Source organism: Schistocerca cancellata, chromosome 9 (genome assembly GCF_023864275.1).
Source record: "Schistocerca cancellata isolate TAMUIC-IGC-003103 chromosome 9, iqSchCanc2.1, whole genome shotgun sequence".
Classification (NCBI taxonomy): domain Eukaryota; kingdom Metazoa; phylum Arthropoda; class Insecta; order Orthoptera; family Acrididae; genus Schistocerca; species Schistocerca cancellata.
The window spans coordinates 68889460-68903914 of NC_064634.1; the positions used below are offsets into that span (position 1 = coordinate 68889460).

A 14455-nucleotide genomic window follows, 5' to 3' on the forward strand; every position below is an offset into this window, starting at 1 on the left:
GCAGAGCTAAGCACTATCTGTCGGCGAATTAAGGGAGCTATAAAGTTTCATTTAGTTGCACATTTGTTCGCTTGAGGCGCTGTTGACTAGGCGTCAGCGTCAGTTGATGCTAAGATGGCGACCGCTCAACAGAAAGCTTTTTGTGTTATTGAGTACGGCAGAAGTGAATCGACGAGAATCCGCGGGAAACAACTCAGTATGAACGTGACTCGCCTAAGGTGAACGTTTTCTGTGCCATTTCAGCCAATAAAGTTTTTGGTCCCTTTTTCTTCGAAGGTGCTACTGTAACTGGACTACAGTATCTGGAGATGTTAGAGAATTGGCTGTTCCCTCAGCTCGAACAAGAAGCACAATAATTCATATTTCAGCAGGATGGAGCGCCACCACATTGGCACTTATCTGTCCGTAACTACCTGAACGTCAACTACCCGAGGCGATGGATATGCCGCCAGGCAGCCCGTGACAAAGCACTTCATCACTGGCCTCCAAGAAGCCCTGATCTTACCCCCTGCGATTTTTTATTATGGGGGTATGTTAAGGATATGGTGTTTCGGCCACCTCTCCCAGCCACCATTGATGATTTGAAACGAGAAATAACATCAGCTATCCAAACTGTTACGCCTGATATGCTACAGAGAGTGTGGAACGAGTTGGAGTATCGGGTTGATATTGCTCGAGTGTCTGGAGGGGACCATAATGAACATCTCTGAACTTGTTTTTGAGTGAAAAAAAACCTTTTTAAATACTCTTTGTAATGATGTATAACAGAAGGTTATATTATGTTTCTTTCATTAAATACACATTTTTAAAGTTGTGGTATTATTTTTGAATCACCCTGTATAATGTTAAATAATATGTCAAATGAAAGATCAACTCAAACAGTTTTTTCTTACAAGTGTTCAGTGTGACCACCATTTGTCTCACATCGAATCGACAGGCGAGCTCTTCCCAAGCCGCAAGCAGTGTGTCTGGACTATTGTTGCGACAATGCTATTTCTAGAGTCTGGTGGATCAACTGGTAGCGGAGGCACATACACATGATTCTTTATGAATCCTCAAAGATAAAAACCATCGTGTATGAACGTGGAGGTCATCCGGCCCCTTATGGCCAATACAGCAGTCGGGTACAAAGTCGTTCAACCAAACGCATACTGAGTTATGCCAGTGAGGCGGTGCACCACTTGCTGCCAAATTAAGGGGCTCCGGAACGCCCTATACTTGCAATGTTAAAATAACGCTTATAAATTACATCTTTCCTCACAAAGTATTTGAGGTAGGAAGTTGAACTTTTTACAGATTATTTATTGGAATATGGGCTACAACTTAACACAGGGATTTTACAAAAATTTAGTTCAGTTATTAAAGATGATTTTTTTCCAATTGTAATGAAAATTCACAACATTTTTTTTGCAATTTTTTATTTACATATTGAAAAATATACAGTTTTTTGGAAAAAGGCTGTGTTAAATTATGCAGAAGGTACTGTGTAACATTTACTGAAAGTTTGAAACAAATATGTTTGGAAGATCCTTAGAAAACATGTAATTAGTATGATAAAATAAAAGTTTCGGGAATCGAGCGACAAAGATTGGATTAACTTTTTAGTGCATTCCAGGTCCATAGGATGGATTATCTTCATCCTCTGCAAACTCCTCCTCCAGCTTCCTCTTGTTCCTCCTCCTGTTTGCTCTTGCTTGTATTTCCAGACTCTTTACAGCCCTGTCTGCAGCCCGAAGGCGTTCCTTGTCTAAAGCAAGCATCGCTCGTACCATGTTAGAACCTATCTTCATTCCCATATTTCTAAATACCTTGCACCTTACAATTTTGCCATCATTGAAAGTCGCAACAGCATCATACACACCAAAGTGAAGTGTTTCTATTCCAACAAATACAGTCTTGGGGATTCTCGACCATATAACACTATTTACACTTTCATTGGGGTTTTGAGTTTTTCCGTGAATACACTTTTTCAACAGTTCAGGTGCTGCTAAGTTTCTGAAAATAGGTTAGCCACAACACATACTTTATCTCACATCACTAAAATGTACCTGATGAACACGGACGTTAATAATAACACCATTTGACAGCAGTTTAACAGCGCCACAGTGGGTCACGCCCATGTAGAACACATTTCAAAAGAAATTTAAAAATAGTTGTAGTCTTCGGAATTGAATAAATTATATATCTATTAAAAGGTAATAGTCTGCAGATTCAGAAAACGCAAAAAAGTAAAAATTGAACTTTTCATGATTTTGAGCCTTTGCGGAGCCCCTTAAGTTCTGTGTTCCACCTTCTTTCAGATGAGGAGAGAGCCATTGTTCTAGCGCATCAAGATAAAAAACACCAGTTACAGTTGCTTCACCGCAAAAGAAAGGTCCGTAAATTTTCCGGGCCGCGCAGATTGGCCGCGTGGTTTGAGGCGCCATGTCACGGACTGCCCGGCCCCTCCCGCCGGAGGTTCGAGTCCTCCTTCGGGCGTGGGTGTGCGTGTTGTTCTTGGCGCAACTTAGTTTAAGTAGTGTGTTAGTCTAGGGACAAATTACCTCAGCAGTTTGGTTTCTTAGTAATTAACACACGTTTGAAATTTTCCGCCGGGACATGGCCGGAAATGCATTCAATTTAGATAGGAAGGTCTCTTTGCAGTTGTTGGCCTACCGTCTCATGGCGATTTACTGACTCTCAGACTTACCAAACGAAAGCGTCGGTATGTTGATAGGAGACAATAAAAAACACACAAACACACACACAAATTTCAAGCTTTCGCAACCCAAGGTTGCTTCATCAGGAAAGAGGGAAGGAGAGGGAAAGACGAAAGGATGAGGGTTTTAAGTGAGAGGGTAAGAAGTCATTCCAATCCCCCTAAGGTAAGTCTTTCCACTCCCGGGATTGGAATGAATCCTTACCCTCTCCCTTAAAACCCATATCCTTTCGTCTTTCCCTCTTTCCTGATGAAGCAACCTTGGGTTGCGAAAGCTTGAAATTTGTGAGTGTGTTTGTGTGTTTTTTATTGTCTCCTATCAACATACCAACGCTTTCGTTTGGTAAGTTACAGCATCTTTGTTTTTAGATATATTTTTCCCACATGGAATGTTTCCCTATATATATATATATATATATATATATATATATATATATATATATATATATATATATATATATCGCCGTGCAGCAATATTTCTTTTGTGAAGTTGGCACATAAAACTGTAGTCTTTCGGCTTTAGAGATTGTAGCAACTGCAAACCATAAGGACATAGCTGTAAGCATCTCCTTAAAAGTCTGCACACAGACATCACTGGAACTGCTATCTTACGACTAGCCCTCCGAACAGATTTATTTGGACTACACATGAAAAACTCACTCCTTCAACACGTTCTTCAGTCACTCTTGGTCGTTCCATGATCTTTCTTTTGCGTACAGGTATACATACGAAACTGAATTGCCCTTTCATTTGATGTATCATTTATAATTGTAAGTTGAATGTGATACATACTACAAAGCCTCAAAACCTGTATTTTGATTTTCAAACACCATGCACTTCTGAACAAATAACGAGGTGGAGGTGTCAAAGACACTCACCACCATTTGACCCCTTTTGCCTTATATTCATTTCACTCTTCTATATTGCCATGTATAGCTTCAAGCATTGACGTGAAACACTTCACGAGCTCGTGTCTTTTGTTTACTTTGCATAACAAATTATAGGATACGATCTAGGCATTCAGAAACATGGAGCACATACTTATCGTTATTTTTACTTAGGGTAAGTGCACTATTTGCACTATCTTAGGTGTCCCCCTTTCCTCCGAAAGCAGTGTGGCTATGTGGAAGAAGGATAGGAGGGAGAGAGGGAGAGAATGCATGAAGAAGCTGGCAACAGTTCAGAAGATGTGGCAAGAACAGAGACTATATCAGGAACAGAGTGTAACGCTAAATCACATTATCAGAGCTCGCAAAGAACAAGTAGTCTACACTCAAGCTGCTCTTAGTGCAGATACTGGAATATGGGCCACAGGAAAAGATGCATAAGATGTGGAAAGATTAGAGAGACACTTCATTAATTCTCTGATGTGTGTCTTCTATTTAAGATAATTATCCACATGTAATCCAAGAAATTTAACATCTACTTCTTGTATTTCATTGTTTGGCTGGTTCAAATGGCTCTGAGCACTATGGGACTTAACATTTGAGGTCATCAGTCCCCTAGAACTTAGAACTACTTAAACCTAACTAACCTAAGGACATCACACACATCCATGCCCGAGGCAGATTTCGAACCTGCGACCGTAGCGGTCGCGAGGTTCCAGACTGAAGCGCCTAGTACCGCTCGGCCACACTGGCCGGCCTCATTGTTTGAATAGACTATTTTAAAGCTTGCGGAGCTCTATGATAAGCACTAATTATATATATAATACACAGTGTTGCCTAAATTCAACGATTCTTTTTTTGCCTTGAAATATATATTAATGTTTTTAAGGATTTCATTAGCTTTCCTTTCTGTGAGAGGGCCTTTTAACATCTGCAACAGGCATAAAATTTGTAGTTTCTGACAATTCAAGCAGAAGGTCATTTGCATATAGTAAATCTGAAACGACAGTGAACTCAAAATAGAACCTATGGTACACCAAATTCCAAGTGTTCAGGGCTTAGGTGGGAATTTCCGTGATTTTTGCGTAACGAAGTCAGCTTCGTCATTACAGCCGACAAGTATGCTGTACTACAATTGAAAGTATATAGCAACACACTGAAATTAAACGCATTAGCAAAAGGAAAATCTTTTTATTGTTTTAATTATGAGAGTTACAGAAAATGTAACTTTACAGAAATAGAAAAAGTGCAGTGCTGTCCCACAGGGTAAATCTGATATTCAAGTTCTTCGAAGGGTATAACTTGTCCCTCTTACATCAGACTTCTCATTATCTTATACAGGGGAGGGGCAATATAATGTGAACAGTGGTAGTAATGGGATAGTTGTGTTTGACTGTCAACAACGCAGGTAAGGCACGTGCTAAGGCGCTGCAATCATGGACTGTGCGGCTGAACACACAGACGCATTCTATGAAGATGAAGTTGTAGAGGATGAAGAAGAGGAAGAAAATATTTTCAGGACTTCCTCTCTTGTACGTAAACCTAAAGACCAGAATGATTATGAAATGCAGCCGAACATTTTAATGTGACCCTACAACAGTTGAAAAGGCTATGAGCGATCTAAATATTTAACAATGGAGAGACTTTATGGAAAGAGAGCTGGAGTCATCTTATCAAAATGAAATTTTCAAATGTGGTGAAATGCCACAAGGAAAAGGACCGATAAAAGCACGATGGGCGTTTAACGTAAAAATGCTGAGTGTGTGATACCAAAATATTAGGATTGTGTATAAGTCCATAGTGTTTTCCGATAAGTGTAATATTTCTCAGAAATGTTAAATTGCACTGATCCACACATAACCTTAATTACGCATTGTCTGAGAGTGACAGCATTAATAATGACGAATGTAGAATCACAGAACAGGAAGTGATGCACACCATTCAAAAGCTCAAAAACAAAAAGGCAGCAGGCGAAGACCAGATATCAGCAGAGATGTTAAAAGAGGGCGGGATAAAACTACACAAAGAAATTTATAACGTTATCACAATGATCTGGAAAACTGAAACACTGCCTGAAGATTGGAAAACGGCAATAATTTGTTCTATACACAAGAAAGGAAACAGAATGGAATGTGGAAATTACAGAGGAATCAGTTTGCTGAACATAACATACAAAATCCTGTCAATGATCATTCTGGAAAAACTTAAACCTTACGCAGAAAATATTATTCAAGACTACCTGGCTGGATTTCGAACAAATCGCTCCATAACTGATAATTTGTTTACTATACGACAGATCTTTGAGAAATACTGGGAACTTAACAAAAACATCCACTGTCTTTTCATTGACTTCAAGCGAGCCTACGACAGCATCCACAGAAGTACCTCTACAACACATTACGAGAATTTAGTATACCCAGTAAAATCATTAGGATGATACAAATGTGCATGGATGGCTCCCAGGCGGCAGTGAAGTTCAGAGGATCCATGTACCCCACCTTTCCAATTAGAACAGGCTAACGACAGGGAGACGCTCTTTCATGTGTCCTAGAGGAAGAAGTTCGGGAGAGTAATTTACATCTATACAATGATCTCCAATTCGAACACAGTGAAATAAAACTCCTGGCTTATGCGGATGATATAGTGTTCCTGACTGAAACTGAAGAAGAACTGAAATACATGTACAGATCTCTCAGGCACAGTGCCAGCAAACGGGGCTTCTGATTAACCAAGAGAAAACCGAATACATGGAAATAGGTCGAGTCATAAACCCAAATCCTTACTTTGAAATTGACCAACATTCTAAATTTAGAAAAGTTCTCCAGTTTAAATACCTTGGATCACGTTTTAACAACAAAAATATCATAACAATGGATATAAATGAAAGAATAGCCTCAGGGTCAAGATGTCTGTACTCACTAAGCAACCCACTCAAAAGTAAAGCTTAGTCAATCACCACAAAGATGAAGATATACAGCACTCTCATCTGCCCCATAATACTGTACGGTTCAGAAAGCTGGACGTTTACAAAGAATGAAAGAGAAAAACTGAATGTTTCCGAAAGAAAAGTAATGAGAAAAATCTGGAGACCTGTTTTGGAGAACGGCGTATGGAGAATTCGAAAGAACAATGAAATTTATCAGTTAATGAAGCAACCCCCTATCACCCAGAAATTAAAAAGTAGGAGACTGCAATGGGCTGGACATGTTGCCCGGAAAACAACAATCACCAAGAAAGCATTTGAAGGAACTTTCCAGGCAACAAGACCATTGGGCCGACCTTGTACAAGTTGGAAAGATGACATAGAGAAGGACTTCGCAGCATTAGGAATTTCCGCAGGGTGGAGAGAGGCTGCGAGAGATAGAAGGCGTTGGAAGCAGATCGTTGATGCAGCGCGTGGTCTACAGGGCCTGTGATAGCTAAGAAGAAGAAGAAGAAGAAATAAACGCAACAGATACAAACAGTAGAGACTTAAGTCATCAATAATGTATTCTCTTTCACTATTTGCAACAGTCTGCCAACGCTGGAGTAACTTTCCACTTCCAGCGACTGTAGAAATCACGTAATGAGGAGCCATATTCGGAGTGCAGTTTCATCAGGAAAGGAAATTACTTGAAGGCTGTTCGACAGAGAGCGGAAAAGATGAAAATCTGAGGGCGCAAGATCAGGTGAACAAGGTGGCTGAGGAATGACTTCCCAACCCAACTCCTGTATAGTGTTTTTCGCCAGTCTAGCAGAATGCGGGCGGGCGTTAATATGGAGTAGCATCACTTCACGCCATCTTCCTAGTCGTTGTTCTTGGAATGCACCTGCGAATCGTCTTAGTTGTTGACAGTGAATGCCAGAGTGATGTTCTCACCTCGAGGAAGCAGTTCGCAGTACATCAGACCATCGTTGTTCCACCAGATGCGTAACATACTCTTTTGTGGACGCGCGCAAGTCTTAGTTTGTACTTCGTTTGGGCTCAGCCATTCCTTTCTTTTTGAGCTCAACCATTCCTTTCTTTGCCTTATGTTAACATAGACACCATTTCTCGTCACCAGTTACGAGACAGTATACGAATGGTTGGTGGTGTTCATGAGCCAACTCATGATGAGCAAACAGAGATGCACATATGGGCACCCACTGATTTCTGAGATTTTAGCTTAGCGCCTGCGGTACCCATTCACCCGGGTTTTGAATCTTCCTCTTTGCATGCAAATGTCGCACAATGGTGGAATGATCACAGCTCATCACATTTGCCAGTTATCGAGTACAATAACATGGATCATTGTGGATTAATGCGTTTTGGCGATCTTCATCAAACCCCAAAGTGCTTCCAGAGCGTGGAGAGTCATTAATGTCAAAACTATCCTTTTTAAAACTAGACAACTATTTTCGTGGCGTGCTCTATCCAATGGCATTATCCCCATTCACGCCGTTCCTAACTGCCTCCACTAATGTCACCCCTCTATTGAACTCAAACAGAAAAATAAGTCGGAAATGTTCCGATCTCTCCATTTGTCACTCCATTTTCTAGCGTCCACAGCTCCACTCACTGCATCCCAACGACAAAATGACAATACGTAAACTCAAAGAGCATCAGTGGACTACCAATAAAAAATGAATCGATAAATAAACCCATAGCAAAATCGGAATTCCAACGTGAAAAACGAAAACGCTACAAACTTATGCCCCAGCCTAATATACATGGATCTTAAAATATAGCTTGCCTTATTCCTGCATTCCTTGTTATTCAGAATTACTTATTTCGCTGCGCTAGTTCCACCAAAACCTGATTAAACTGTATGCCACACAAAATACACAAATGTTTCTAAAATATGTGCACCTCTAAAAGTGGAACGAGACACACACCTTTCCTGGATGTGCCTGTAATACGTTTTCCGTCCAATTATTTTTGTAATCTCAGGTCTTCCCGCACACTGTACAAAAATGGCTCTAAACACCATGGGACTTAATATCTGAGGTCATCAGTCCCCTAGACTTAGTACTACTTAAACCTAACTAACCTAAGGAAATCACACACATCCATGCCTGAGACAGGATTCGAACCTGTGACAGTAGCAGCAGCGCGGTTCGGGACTGAGGTGACTAGAACCGCTGGGCCACAGCGGCCAGCCACACTGTGTATATGTATTTTTTTACCATCATACGTCATGTTTGTAATGGTACGGCCCTACCTGGGATTCAACGACGAGAAAAACCTTGCTCTTTAAACACACCACAAAAATTCAGGGACGTGAATGAGACGCAGGCGCTGGAGACACACAAAAAAGACCACGTTTGTGTTTCTGTCTGCTGCATCGTATAGCTTCGGCTTTTCCTGTGAGAGAACTGGTCCGTGGAGCCGTAGTTGCGCATCAGAATCTAGCGGTGGGTTAATTGTTTCAAAGATCTGATAAAAGATTACACAACAAAATTTGCATTTTTTATTGCGATTGTTCTGTTATTCGTGTGGCAGCCAGAGTGGCACACGTTTTGAAAGTTTGTGAGAGCCTCGTCAGTATTATGTCAGCGAAACATTTTCGCGATTAGAGTGATTAGCGTTTGTGTGATGGATTATTACTGTTCAACTCGGCACAAGAACAGGAACTTACAAATTTACGTGTATTTCTCTACAAAATTGTTTGATGTTTCATGTCAGTGTTTATCAACATAAAAACCTGTTGGCCACTACTTTACGGGTTACCTGTGACTATTTATCTGGTGAAAGCACTCCATCACCACGTTTAACGTACTAAAAGATATTAGAAGTGGAAGTGTTATGTGGTACACGATTATACAGGGTGCCCCAGGAGGAAAGCCCTATATTCAGGGATATGACAGGAACGATGATTCGATTTTGTATGTAAATTATGTAAAATCATTGTAGGAGCCTGCAGTCACTATCAGTAGTTATTGTAATTGTCCATCTTGATCGCTGTTAAATTTTTTAGTGTTTCATACCTCAACTGGCAAAAAAAAAGAACCCTTATACGATGACTTCGTTGTGAGTCAGTCAGTCAGTCTGTCTATCTGTCAATAACCCCTTTTCTCAGGAACATGTATATATATCAAGTTGAAATCTGTGTTATATACTGAGGTCTATGGTCTCTTGGCGACGTAAGAAACGTTAGCTTCTAAGTCAACGCAATCAAAAGATACGGCCATTTACGTCATATATTTTGACAATTGGAAACTCTTTCATGAAAACCTACAGTGTACTTATCGTTGACCTAGAATCATGAAATGGCGAGAATTAAGCTTCCACAGTACAACTAAAGCAAAAAAATTATTGATTTGTAAGTATATCACACGACAAAATCTTTTGTTTTCATTTGTTGTCCGACTGTCTCGCTTCCTGTCTGTTAAGACCCTTTTTCTCAGGAACGGGCGGGCATATAAATTTGAAATGTATGTTGCATACTAAGGTCTATGCTTCCTTGGCGGTGCAATAAACGTAAGATTCAAAGTCAATGCAATAAAAAGATACAGCCATTTATATAATATATTTTGGTTCTCGCAAACTCAATCATTAAAACCTAAAGGTTACTTATCTTTGACTCGGAATCGTGAAATTTGGCAAGAAACACTTTTGAGGAGGTGGAAGAAAAACTCACAATAAGCCTTGAGGCATTATCTAACTACTGCGATACCAACTACCTGAAGCCAAACCCCTCCAAAACATAAGTGTATGCATTCCACTTACGGAACAGAGAGGCACGGAGGAAACTGAGAATAACCTGGAGAGGTCAACAGCTGACCCACAGTGACACCCCAAAGTACCTCGGAGTGAAGTTGGAGCGATCCCTCACCTTCAAGGACCAACCACTGTACAGATACAAAAATGAAAGTCAGTGCGAGGAACAACATTATCAGGAAACTGGCCGGCAACAACTGGGGAGCACACCCACAGGGCCTCCGCACGCCTGTCCTCGCTCTGTACTTCTCCGCTGCTGAACATGCAGCACCTGTATGACAGAACTCCAGCCATGCCAAACAGGTAGATATTGCCCTAAATGAAACAGGACGAATTGTAAACGGCTTCTTACGGGCAACCCCTGTTGACAAAATCTACCACCTCATGGGCGTAGCACCTCCAGACATCCGAAGGAGAACAGCAGCTGAAGTGGAAAGAAAGAAGCAGGAAACGGATCAGGGATACCCCCTGTTTGGATGTGAACATCAAACACCAAGACTTTAGTCAAGAAAAATTTTTCTCCAGACAGCGCAACCAATCCAGACATCACCTGCAGACTATAGTACACAACTCTGGCGTAGCTCATCATCAGACAAATATTGGGACAACCCCAAGGAAGAACTTGCTACAGGTCATCATCTCCCATACACAACATGGAACGTACTCAATACACTGAGAACTGGGATGTCTCGGTGTAAGGAGAACATGACGAAATGGAGATACATCTCAGAGGACGAACTATGTGAGTGTGGTGAACCTCAGGAAATGCAGCTACTCAACTGCAGGAAAAAGTCGGAACCTGTGACCATGGACGATCTGATTATCGCCAATGATAAGGCAGCCTGTGGAGTGGAATTTTGGGCAGTATATGGAATATAAATATGCACATATTCTCTGTAATACTTGTAATATACATGTATGATATACTACATGTGATATGCTATGTATGATATGCTATGAATGATAAATTTTATTTAATATGTAACGTTCTGGACACATATAAAAAAATAAAAATACAAAAGTAAAGGGGGAAAAAATCAGGAAGTTGTTAATTTGCAATTGTATCAAATGACAATTAATATTTCTTTTGTCATTTGTTATCTAACTGCTGACTTAAAATTAAAACATTCTCAAAAGTCTCGGAATTCCCAGGACCGATTTGTTACCAATATCACTGTTGATAACATGGAAAAATCGTCGAGATCCTCAATTCCTGGGATGGGTGAATTGTTTCATTATAAGTTTGTACGATACCTGCAGCGCTCCAGTCCTACTCGGACCTGCCCATTTCTTTCTTTCTTTCTTTCTTTTTTTTTTTTTTTTTAACAGAATTTGTGTTTCGACCACAGCCATCAATGGCTGTGATTCTAAGGATGTCTTTGGCTGAAACACATTAAGGTGTATTTTTTTTTAAAACAAATATACAACAGCAACCAAAACGGACGAATATAATGACAGTCATTCAAAGCAGAAAAAGTATAGCACACATTGGCTCTGAATTGCATACCTTAACAGCTGACAGCACTTGTTCATCTTCAATATTTGAAATATCTCTTCAACTGCAAGCTCTTTCGATTCCTTACACACTACTGACCATTAAAATTGCTACACCAAGAAGAAATGCAGATGATAAACGCGTATTCATTGGAAAAATATATTATACTAGAACTCACATCTGATTACATTTTCACGCAATTTGGGTGCATAGATCATGAGAAATCAGTACCCAGAACAACCATCTCTGGCCGTAATAACGGCCTTGATACGCCTGGGCATTGAGTCAAACAGAGCTTGGATGGCGTGTACAGGTACAGCTGCCCATGCAGCTTCAATACGATACCACAGTTCATCAAGAGTAGTGACTGGAGTATTGTGACGAGCCAGTTGCTCGGCCACCATTGACCAGACGTTTTCAATTGGTGAGAGATCTGGAGAATGTGCCGGCCAGGGCAGCAGTCGAACATTTTCTTTATCCAGAAAGGCCCGTACAGGACCTGCAACATGCGGTCGTACATGCTCAAATGAAGGGTTTCGCAGGGATCGAATGAAGGGTAGAGCCACGGGTCGTAACACATCTGAAATGTAACGTCCACTATTCAAAATTGCCGTCAATACGAACAAGAGGTGACCGAGACGTGTAACCAATGGCAACCCATACCATCACGCCGGGTGATACGCCAGTATGGCGATGACGAATACACGCTTCCAATGTGCGTTCACCGCGATGTCGCCAAACACGGATGCGACTATGATGATGCCGTAAACAGAACCTAGATTCATCCGAAAAAAATGACATTTTGCCATTCGTGCATCCAGGTTCGTCGTCGAGTACACCATCGCAGGCACTCCTGTGTGAGATGCAGCGTCAAGGGAAACCGCACCCATGGTCTCCGAGCTGATAGTCCATGCTGCTGCAAACGTCGTCGAACTGTTCGGGCAAATGGTTGTTGTCTTGCAAACTTCCCCATCTGTTGACTCAGGGATCGAGACGTGGCTGCACGATCCATTACAGCCATGCCTGTCACCTCGACTGCTAGTGATACGAGATCTTTGGGATCCAGCATGGCGTTCCGTATTACGCTCCCGAACCCACCGATTCCAAATTCTGCTAACAGTCATTGGATTTCGACCAACGGCAGCAGCAATGTCGCGATAGGATAAACCGCAATCGCGATAGGCTACAATCCGACCTTTATCAAAGTCAGAAACGTGGTGGTACGCATTTCTCCTCCTTACACGAAGCATCACAAAAACGTTTCACCAGGCAACGACGGTCAACTGCTATTTGTGTACGAGAAATTGGTTGGAAACTTTCCTCATGTCAGCACGTTGTAGGTGTCGCCACCGGCGCCAACCTTATGTGAATGCTCTGAAAAGCTAATCATCTGCATATCACAGCATCTTCTTCCTGTCGGTTAAATTTCGCGTCTGTAGCACGTCATTTTCGTGGTGTAGCAATTTTGATGGCCAGTACTGTATTTGGAGGCGGCAGTATGGGTGAAAACAAGAAACAAATGTTCAGTAAACAAGGGCTCTATAAAGTGCATGCCTGAAGAACTATGAGCACTTTTTCAGTAGAAGAGATGTTTTTCACAGTACTGAAGATGAACAAGTGATGGTAGCTGTTGAGGTATGCCTTCTAGAACCCTCGTTAATAGGCTTCTTGCCTTCGAATGATCGTCCCTGTCATATCTCAGAATTTTGGCTATTCTTCCTGGGACATCTTGCATGTATCTAGTATGATAATAAATAATCTTTGTTTATTTTTAACTGTTCATCTACATGTGTAAGTCTTCCACTTAAAGTACTAAAGTAGGGTGTAAAGTACGCTTATAAATCAGCATGCATTATGGAGGATACTTTTGCTCTACGTCATGCGACTTCTTTTATAAACTGTGACTGTTGATACTTTTAAAAATATCAGGAATCCAATAAATCGGTATTTAAAAAAGTATCATCATAGGCCCTCGATTTATCGGAGAAAAGCATCGATGCATAGCCGAGAAACATATCGACGGACTGTCCTATAAATCTTGCCTCGGGCATGGGTGTGTGTAATGTCCTTAGGTTAGTTAGGTTTAAGTAGTTCTAGGTTCTAGGGACTTATGACCTCCGAAGTTGAGTCCAATAGTGCTCAGAGCCATTTGAACCATTTTTGTCCTATAAAAATATCGGATGCACATTGTAAATACACTGCCGGTTTTAGAGCTTTATGTTTAAGAATTGATTTATTATCAGATATTCTGTACACCAACAGACTACCAACCTGCTGATCCCCCTTGGAGCAAGAATTGAAAGGAAAAGGATGCACGTTCACGTTTGGCGGTAACCATTTTGCTAACAATGGTATCTGCATGTAAGTGGCACAGTATAAGGTGTCCGATGCGATCGTCATTCGGTTTCGTCACATATCGGATTTGTCCGGAAAACTCCATGTTGACTTCCCTGTTTTTTCATTTCTGCAAAAGCCAGCGACCAAGCAGTTGTAGTGTCGACATTTCATGATGAAGTTAAACGCTGCAGTTTCTGTTGGTAGCGCTGGCCGCCGATTACGTCAGCATTTCCCCTCAGACGTCTCTGCCCGCTGCAAAGACCGTTATTTACATTTTTTTTATCATTTTCAGCAATTGTTTTTGAAGAATGCCAATGTGGAAAAATATCACACTAGTTGCATCAAAACTTGTTTTTTAA

At 41.0% G+C, this 14455-nt stretch overlaps 1 protein-coding gene across 1 annotated transcript in view; it reads right to left on the reverse strand.

Annotated features, from left to right (window-relative positions):
- The window catches only part of LOC126100839 (cytochrome P450 6j1-like), a 101020-nt gene that overhangs the window by 59635 nt on the left and 26930 nt on the right, over positions 1-14455 (reverse strand). The window lies entirely within an intron of this gene.